The 10,000-nt window shown below is 44.0% G+C and overlaps 1 pseudogene across 1 annotated transcript in view; it reads right to left on the bottom strand.

Moving 5' to 3' along the window:
• The window catches only part of LOC143283943 (sodium- and chloride-dependent glycine transporter 1-like), a 43,395-nt pseudogene extending 33,744 nt beyond the window's left edge, over nt 1–9,651 (bottom strand). Inside the window, exon 1 of the transcript XR_013055468.1 lies at nt 9,427–9,651. The product of XR_013055468.1 is annotated as a sodium- and chloride-dependent glycine transporter 1-like (transcript). The remainder of the gene's footprint in view (nt 1–9,426) is intronic.
• Between the last annotated feature and the right edge of the window lie 349 nt (nt 9,652–10,000).

The raw sequence follows: 10,000 nt of genomic DNA, 5'->3' as shown, positions 1-10,000 counted from the left end.
CACACACACACACACACACACGCACACATACACACACACACATACACACGCACGCACGCACGCACGCACACACACACACACACACACTTTCGTCTAATATCACTTATAGTGAAAAGACGTTAAACTAAAGAACGAACGAACACACACACACACACTCACGCACGCACACACCCACACACATAACCAATCCACCGTCATATGCCGCACTTTTTTTCTTTTTTTTTTTTTTTTACTACCAATGTTATTCACTATCATTTTTCATTTTTCGCAGTGGCAAGCTGCCAGGCTTTTTATATTTTTATTATTATTATTGTGGGCCACAATCACCAAAGCAATTCGTTTTCAAAAAGTGATTCACCCTGATGACAAAGTATTTCGAAGGAGCGGTAAGGGAGATGTATGGGTACGAGGCGTGTGGTGGGTGTGGTGTGGTGGGGTGGGGGGTTGTGCAAAAGAGGTCAACAGAAGAAAAGAAGTGGGAGTGAATATCCTACATTCTTTTTATCGGTATATGGAGAGATAGACTGACAGACGGAGAAAACGAAATAGATAGATCAAGATGGTTGGTTCTTCTTTTTCACAGTTGACCAGTTTTGACTTGAAGCCAAATGTATAAATATGCTTTATGCAAGAAATTGATGCTTAGAACGAAAGAGAGAGAGAGAGGGGGGGGGGAAGACGATATATATATATATATATATATATATTATATATATACGAGGGTCATTCAATAAATAAGGTGAATTTTTCGGTATAAGGACTTCTAATACAGATAGAAGCTTACTTACTTCTTTTTCACATGGATTTAATTTGTTTTGCAGATTAAAAAAAAACTTTGAGAGTTTTGGCGATTAACAAAGATGGCCGACCAAGAAGCATGCTCCAGGATTGAACAGCGGTCAGTTATCAAGTTTTTGGTTGCTGAAGGGTGCAAACCAGTTGAAATTCATAGGAGAATGTCAACTGTGTATGGTGCCACATGTTTCAGCCGAAAAAATGTCTACAAGTGGGCTAAATTGTTTAAAGAAGGACGGAGCAGTGTTGAGGATGAAGACAGGCCTGGAAGGCCTACAGAAGTGAGGCCTCACACAGCAGCCCGAACGGTGCAGACCATCAACGAGCTGGGCTGGGAACTGCTCCCTCATCCCCCTTACAGCCCAGACCTTGCCCCTTCAGCCTTTCACCTGTTTGGTCCCTTGAAAGCGTTCACGAGAGGCACGAAGTGACGATGAAGTCAAAAGTGTTGTGAGCGACTGGCTGAGACATCAGTCCAAAGATTTTTACGCTGAGGGAATACGGAAGCTTGTGCACAGACGGGAAAAGTGTGCGACAGTGATGGGAGACTATGTTGAAAAAAAAAAAGAAAAAAAGTAAGCTTCTATCTGTATTAGAAGTCCTTATACCGAAAAATTCGCCTTATTTATTGAATGACCCTCGTATATATATATATATATATATATATATATATATATATATATAGAGAGAGAGAGAGAGAGAGAGAGAGAGAGAGAGAGAGAGAGAAACGAAACAAAACGAATTTTTATTTCACGAGGGTAGCGGAGTGTGTGGAGGGTAGTGGAGCTTCTTCTTTTTTTTTACATCCAGCCCTCAAGGGCAAAGAAGAAGAAGAAAAGAGAGAGAGAGAGAGAGAGAGAGAGAGAGACTCCATCACATAGGAGACACGCACCGAAACGAACTTTCATTTGACCAGGTTACTAATGTGCGCATGACTGAACAATATTTTTTTCCCATACATTTCTGGGATGCGGACGAGTTAGAGAGAGGGGAAAAGGGGGGTGAGAGAGAGAGTGTGTGAACGCACATACACGAGATCACTCACACACTCACCCTGTGTGTGTGTGTGTGTGTGTGTGTGTGTGTGTGTGTGTGTGTGTGTGTGTGTGTGTGTGTCTTCTTCGTTCGTGGGCTGCAACTCCCACGTTCACTCGAATATACACGAGTGGGCTTTTACGTGTATGACCGTTTTTACCCCGCCATGTAGACAGCCATACTCCGCTTTCGGGGGTGTGCATGCTGGGTATGTACTTGTTTCCATAACCCACCGAACGCTGACATGGATTACAGGATCTTTAACGTGCGTATTTGATCTTTTGCTTGCGTATACACACGAAGGGGGTTCAGGTACTAGCAGGTCTGCACATATGTTGACCTGGGAGATCGAAAAAATCTTCACCCTTTACCCACCAGGCGCCGTCACCGAGATTCGAACCCGGGACCCTCTGATTGAAAGTCCAACGTTTTAACCACTCGGCTATTGAGCCCGTCGTGTGTGCGTGTGTGCGTGTGTGTGTGTGTGTGTGTGAAATAACAAATCCAAGCCCAGATGGCTTCGCTTTCCATAAAGTAATGGAGAAAGCATTAGAAAAAAAAACGAAAAAAAAAACAAAAAACCCACACACCCAGACTTGGTTAAACTTTTAACGTTTAAAACTAAATTTGCGTTTGGGGTTGGATGGTGGGTTTTTAAAAAGCTATCTTTTATACTCATGCCTGTCCAAATGCAGCTCCGAAAGGAAGGTAGGTTGGTTTGCACAGCAAGCGACAGCCGTTTCACCCTGTGTAGTGCTCTTCAGGCATGCTACCTGCTCCTGACCGCCAACCAGAGAGAAGCCGCTGACTCAAGCAAAGAGAACTTCCCCACAGGTTGGCAGGGACTTCTTGTGTGTGTGTGTGTGTGTGTGTGTGTGTGTGTGGTGTGTGTGTGTGTGTGTGTGTGTGTGTGTGTGTGTGTGTGTGTGTGTGTGTTGTTGTTGTTGTTGTTGTTGTTCAGGAATTAAATGTTTGTCAAAATCCAACATGAGCAGAACACAGACGGTGAAAAAAACTAAGATTATAGTCTTAGCATTGTCTTAGCGATAAAAAAAAAAACCTCTTGGGAGAACTGGACAGTACAAGATATTCAGAGAAGAAGCCCACCCCCCACCCCCCAGCCCCCTGTGTGTAAATATATTTACCTTAATCTTTTTTATGTGAATGTTTCATATATCCGGGAACCTACGCGGATGTTTTGGCGAGAAAAAAAATCTGTAGAGTGTCAGATTACTTTGGCGTGTGCATTTATAAACATTGCAAAGAAAGCAGGACTTCCTTCTGTGCCCTCCCCATTCACCCTGAGTGTTTGCTTTTTGCATGAGGTATCAAATCTGGAGTACCATCGTCCTTCAGCCCTGTTGAAGTCGTCTTCTGATACGAAACAACGAAGCGGATAAACCCCGCACATGTCTTACCAATGTAAACACGATGAGGAGGAAGAAGGAAGGGAATAATAAGAATAAGAATAATATTTATAGAGCGCTGAATCTTGTGCAGACAAATCAAAGCGCTTTCACACCAGTCATTCACACGCATGCATAACTCTAAAACTGGAGAAACTAAGACAAGGAAGAGGCAGGGAACGGGGGCTATTTTGGGAAGAGGTGGGTTTTAAGACCAGACTTCATCAAAGAGCTGAGTGCGGAGACCTGACAAAGCGAAAGAGGAAGTTCATTCCAACTGCAAGGTCCAGAGACAGAGAAAGAACGGCGGCCAACAGTGGACTGTTTGAATCTCTGGGTATGCATAAACAGAGTCTGGATCCGAAGCCGTTCGTAGGGAAGGGAAATCTTAGCAAGAATCGTCCCTCTGAATACGTTTATCCTACTATTTTTTTTTCTCTCTCTCTCTCCCTCTCTCTCTTCAAAGCTGACCATGCTGGCAGTTTTTGGTCGTTCTGTTACCACGACCAGGCTGGTCATGTATCCGCTACACACACGCTGGAACGTAAAACTGCACGGATGAGAAGAATGAATTCATGTCTGTGTACGCTTTTTAATTCATCTGTTTGTTTGCTTGTTTGTTTGTTTATCCTCGTTTGGTTATCCCCCCCCCCGCCCATTTTTTTTAAGTATCAAGCAACAGATATATTGATCAAAGTTGTCCATGCGTCGATTTTTTTATTTTTTTGTTGTTGTTGTTGTTGTTGTTGTTGTTGTTGTTTTTTTGTTTTTTGTGATACATCGATTTTTAAATGTGATTCAAGAAGGCATGCAATAATGAAATTCATATACATGTACACATAAAGGATAACGACAGACAGAGACAGATACAGAGAAAAAAAACAGAGACAGAGACATTGACAAAAGGCAGAGGGACAGGTATGGGGAAAGGTGAGCACGAGTTTTCAGAGATAGGGAGGGGGTTACGGGGGGGAGGGGGGGGGGCGATCTCGTGTCCTATTTGACAGCGTCTTTTGGAAGGCTGGTTTTCGTGCACGATAATTTTTTTTTCTTAAACTCAGGTGCTCTCTTGCCGCAAAAGCCACACCGCGTGATATCAATATTCATGACTTGACCCCTCCCACCCCGTTCCCTCACTCCCACCCCCCACCCCACTGGAAAACTACCCGGTTACCCGTCAGCCAGCTACCACCCACCCCACCTCACCCCAACCCTACCATCTCCCTCTTTTCTGTTGATTGTATGTTAGGGGTGCCTGTTTGTGTGTGTAGGTTTTTTCTTTGGTTCAACGTCTTTTCACTGGCACCTGATATTAGACGTGTGTGTGTGTGTGTGTGTGTCTGAGCAGGCCTGTGTGTGTGTGTGTGTGTGTTTGCATGTATTGGCAATATCCATATTATTTTTACCCCTTCAGGACGGAATGAGCAGTGTTCACAACAAGGCGTGGACGTTCACTCCGTCAGTCACACAGAGTGGAGGGGAAGAAATGTTGATATGGCCCGTGTGTTTGTGTGTGTGTGTGTGTGTGTGTGTGTGTGTGTGTGTGTGTGTGCACGCGCGTGAATATGCGTGTGTGTTAACCCAAATGTTGCTCTGAGTCATTGACAGCGCTCAGAAAGCAACAACATTCCAAACAAAGTAACACTTTGGAGAGGGGTAAATAGAGGAGGGCAAGGAGGGAGACAGGAGGACAGACAGAGAGAGGTTGACAGGCAGGCAGACAGGCTGACAAACAGGTTGATAGACAGGAAGACAGGCAGGCAGACAGGCTGACATACAGGTTGACAGACAGAAAGACAGGCTGACAGACAGGCAGGCAGACAGGCAGACATACAGGTTGACAGACAGAAAGACAGGCTGACAGACAGGCAGGCAGACAGGCAGACATACAGGTTGACAGACAGAAAGACAGGCTGACAGACAGGCAGGACATACGGGTTGACAGACAGAGGACAGGCTGACAGGCAGGCAGACAGGCAGGCAGACAGGCAGACAGACAGAAAGACAGGCAGGCAGACAGACATACAGGTTGACAGACAGAAAGACAGGCTGACAGACAGGCAGACATACGGGTTGACAGACAGAGACAGGCTGACAGGCAGGCAGACAGGCAGGCAGACAGGCAGACAGACAGAAAGACAGGCAGGCAGACAGACATACAGGTTGACAGACAGAAAGACAGGCTGACAGACAGGCAGACATACGGGTTGACAGACAGAGACAGGCTGACAGACAGGCAGACATACGGGTTGACAGACAGAGACAGGCTGACAGGCAGGCAGACAGGCAGACAGACAGAAAGACAGGCAGGCAGACAGACAAAAACACAGTGGCAAGGAATTTAAGATGGCCATGGATGTGGTGGTCCAAAACTGACAGGCGGACTCACGTGTTATGTATCACTATAATTCAAACAAGTCTACCACCGTTATATTATGGTGGTTGTTTTTTCTGCAGTTATTTAAATGCAGGAGATTGGGAGAAGGAATGAGAGAGAGAGAAAAAATAGCGAAAGATAGAGAGAAATAGCGAAAGAGAGACAGACAGACAGACAGAGACGCAGAGAAAGAAACATATACACAGAGACAGAGGTATAAAATTTTGAAAAAAGAACCCTCAAAACCTTATCATTAATAAAATAGCAATAAAAACGACAACAACAAAACTGAAGGATCTCGAAAGAAAGATGTACTCGGGTGTCCCAAAAAAATGAACCGCTTTTTGACAAGTATTTTCTCAGTGATGGAGAAACCGAATTCCTTAACATTTTTCACACAGTAACCTTGGGGTATCACCTACAAGTCTGCAAAATATATATGCGATTATTGTTAAATTAACAGCATGTCAAAAAATCCAGTATCAAAGGAAACCTCACTTATTTCAGTTTATGCTCAATGTGGCCTCCATCCTCCACGACTAAACGAAACCGTTTCTTCCAAGCAGAAGCTTTTACGTATTTCTTCCACCGATATCTCCTCCCATGACATAATTATCCTGTCTTTTAACGCCTGCTCGGTCAATTTGTCTCTCACTCCCCGGTAAACTTTCTCCTTCAGAGTCCCATATGGCACAGTCCATTGGGTTACAGACAGGACTTTGTGGAGGCCATTCATCCTTGATGAATTCTGGTGTAGCCTTCTCCAGATGGGCCTCGGTTACCCTATTGTGTGTGAAGGAGCCCCATCTTGCTGAAACACGTAATTGTTTCTAGGATAAAGACGCCTACAATCCGGGAAAAGATCGTCATCCAATAACTGAATGTAGCTTTCACTATTAACCTTCGCTCTATCAATGTCAATAAAATGAATGAATGTTTTCCTTTCCAGGATACTCCAGCTGAAACCATTATCTTTTTTGAAAATCTAGAAGTCTTATGATAGAGGCGAGATGGATGAATTTATCGTATCCGTTTCCCAAAAATGCGATCGTTTTGGCGATTTTTAGCTATCTCTAACGTAAAGTCTTTCTCGTCTGTGAAAATGAACCTTTTCACATCAGTGGCCGAGTAGCGGTCATTTAAGTTACGACAGCGAGTTTTTCTCTTCCCTGTAACATTTTGGTCCCTCCTTGATACCCGTATCCTCTTGAAGGGCTTCAGCTCCTGTTCTTTCGCCATTCTTTGCGCAGAAGACTTGCTCACTTGTAAATCGCTTGCAACTTCTCTAAGAGATTTGTGGGTCCCTAGGTTCTCCTCCTGGGATTGAATCAGTTCCTCAACACGGTCCTTGTTCTCCTCCGAACATGCAGTCTTTTGTCTCCCACTGCCAATTTTACGTACTACTGACCCTGTGGTGCGTATTTTAGCGATAAGTCTATTTCCAGTGACATGACTCCACCCCTTGCCTGGAAATTCCTTACGGTCCTTCTTCCACCCCAGCCTTTCTCCTTGAAACAGTTTTCAATGGTAACCTTATCACTTTCACTCAAAGGCATGGTTGATCCTTCCAAACTGAAACTTTGGACAGAACTGATTCTGGATACAGATGACAATAAAATAAAAAATAAAAATCAATAAACTGGCTCTGATTGACAGATGCCAACACCTGACAGCTGGTATGAAGATGATGAAGGTTACATTGCACAGATCTGATATTGATTTTTTGACATGCTGTTTTGAATTTGACAATACTCGCATAATTTGCGTCCGAACCTTTAGATATTTTGCAGACTTCTTGATAATACTCTAAGGTTACTGTGTGAAAATTTTCAATGAATTTGGTTTCTCTATCACTGAGAAAATACTTGTCAAAAAGCAGTTCACTTTTTGGGGGACACCTGACACAGAGAATCAGACAAAGTGATTGACAGAAAAAAAAATTAAAACCGCAGACAGAGACCTGATAAAGAAAAAGGCACAAAAAAAACTATTACCTACGGATTTTTTTTTTTTTTTTTTGGGGGCGAGGGGGGGGGTCGTGGGAGGGTGGTGGTGGTGGGGAGACGGGGAGAGAGAGACTGATAAAGACCAAAAAACCCAAAAAAAACAGAGAAACAGAAAGACAGACGGAGAGATAACAAGAGAGCCAGAGACAAAGAGGAAGTGGTGGTCGCAGCCCCCGAAAGGAAACATTGCTAACATTGGCAAACATTGGGCATGATCTTATTCCTCCTCCTCCTCTTCTTCTGCACTGACTTAAGAAACATTGGATCGCAGCAGAGAACGGTTCACCAGATAGTTTCCCCAAAGTCTTTCAATTGTGTCTCTAATCCTGGGTATCTGAAAATGGGTTTCTTGTCCATTCTGTAATGTCTGTCCATCGTTTGGCAATATCCACATTTTTTCCCTTCAGGACGGAATGAGCAGTGTTCACAACAAGGCGTGGACGTTCACTCCGTCAGTCACACAGAGTGGGGGGCGGAAGAAATGTGGATATTGCCCATCGTTTTATGTTGCTGTTTTGTTGTTTGTTTGTTACTTTTTTGCCTCCCACACCGTCTTCCCTCTTCAACATTTCACCGGAGGAATGTTTTTTAATTCATTACCAAAGCCACTGGACTGTCACGTGACCAGTCGGGACACTAGAGGTCACTCCCTGAAACTGGCCAAGGGACGATGCAGGCTCTCAGTACATAGCTGTTACTTCTCCCAGAGAGTTGTGAGCATCTGGAACAGCCTGCCTGAGGAAGTGGTCACAGCCCCATAAGTTAACTGTTTCAACAACAGGCCTGACGCTTTTTGGAGAGGCACAACTGTCTATGATCCAGTAATGATCCAACTGTCTATGATCCAGTATGCCTCTGCTAGTATGTGGGCAATCTGCTACCCACACATGCCACAGTAATAGTAGTAAAGTTATGGACCGTGTAAAGACCAGAAGGCCTAAACACTGATTCTTTCAAGTTCAAGTTCAAGTAAGTTGAACACGAAATGGGAACTTTAATCACTGTTCCTGAACTCTCTTGTCCAATGCAAAAATGAACAGAATGAACTTCAGTACAATTTCCCCATTCCATTTGGCACTAGCTTTAGCGGAACTAAAACACACACCTCCTCTTGAAAAAAGGGGGGAAAAAAAGAAGAAAAAAACAAGCAAAAACAAAAAAAGCCAAAAACGATTGGACGAGTCCTCAAACTTTCAAAACTTTTTTTCTAGCTTCGATGTCAAAAACCCGTGTGGAAACTTCACCGAATGACATCCATGCTATTTTATAACACATAGAAGGGACTGTTTAAAAGCTCCATTGTTTGTTTTCGTCCTTACTCTACAACAACAACAACTACTACTACCACTACTACTACCACCACCATCACCACCACCACTACTACTAAAAGAAGATAGCCAAGCAAATCCTCACAATCCATTACCTACTACTACTGCTGCTGCTACTGCTGCTACCACTACTACTGTTCTCGCCAAACTAGGAACCCGGGATGCTGGGAACAAAGGGAATCCTGCCTATCAATCTTAACAAACAATGTCAGAGTCTAATCAAAGAGAAAGAAAAAAAATGTCTTGCAATTAAATACAATCATGATCATGTCTTACGTCTGTTATGCATATGCTAAGTTGGGAAAAACTGTCTTGAATCTGGAATCAGACGTTTGAGGCCTGTGAAGGCCTGTTCATACAGTTATTAATCATTTACCATGTCTGCTATGCATATGCTGTTAGGTTGGACATTTTCTATTTCAAAACAGTAGTGTGCTTTGTTAATGGACAATATAAAATGGTTGAACGTTGAATCTTACCTCTTCTGGCATTTTGACAGGTAACGGACGCCGCAACCACTATATCCAGAACAAACCAAAAAACCCAGGAACACCCGGAAAGGTTGGAGAAGCTGTATATATCTGTATAAAACCAGGCTTTCGCTCCTCAAGTAACCGAAGGAATGTCTGCGCTGAACAGTAGCTCAAGACGTCCGCCCCCACCTTTACCTCGCGAAAATCTCCCTGGACCTGCGTCGAGCATGCGCACGCACCTTCTTTTTCTTTATAGCTCTCCACCTACCCTGTTGTCACCACCTCCCTCCCCTCACCCTCCTACCCACACCCTCACCCCGTTCTCCCCGCCATTGAACACGGGTAGCTGTGTCCTTAGTCATCAGCCGGCCTCAACGGAAAGAGCGGGTTTTTGTTTGTTTGTTTGATTGTTTTTTCGCCCCACTGAACTGAACAGAGGTCAACTTTCGAATCACATTGCACATGCTCTCTATATATGATTGTCAGTCGTTTTCAACAACGACCATCGGAACAGCTGAGGAGACAACTGCTGTCCCGACTATCTGGGCTAGAATTTGATGAAAGTGGAGAATGTCTTGCC

The sequence above is a fragment of the Babylonia areolata genome, chromosome 7 (genome assembly GCF_041734735.1).
Source record: "Babylonia areolata isolate BAREFJ2019XMU chromosome 7, ASM4173473v1, whole genome shotgun sequence".
NCBI lineage: Eukaryota > Metazoa > Mollusca > Gastropoda > Neogastropoda > Buccinidae > Babylonia > Babylonia areolata.
The sequence above is the reverse complement of the archived record's forward strand: the minus strand, read 5'-3'. Positions and strand labels throughout refer to the sequence as shown.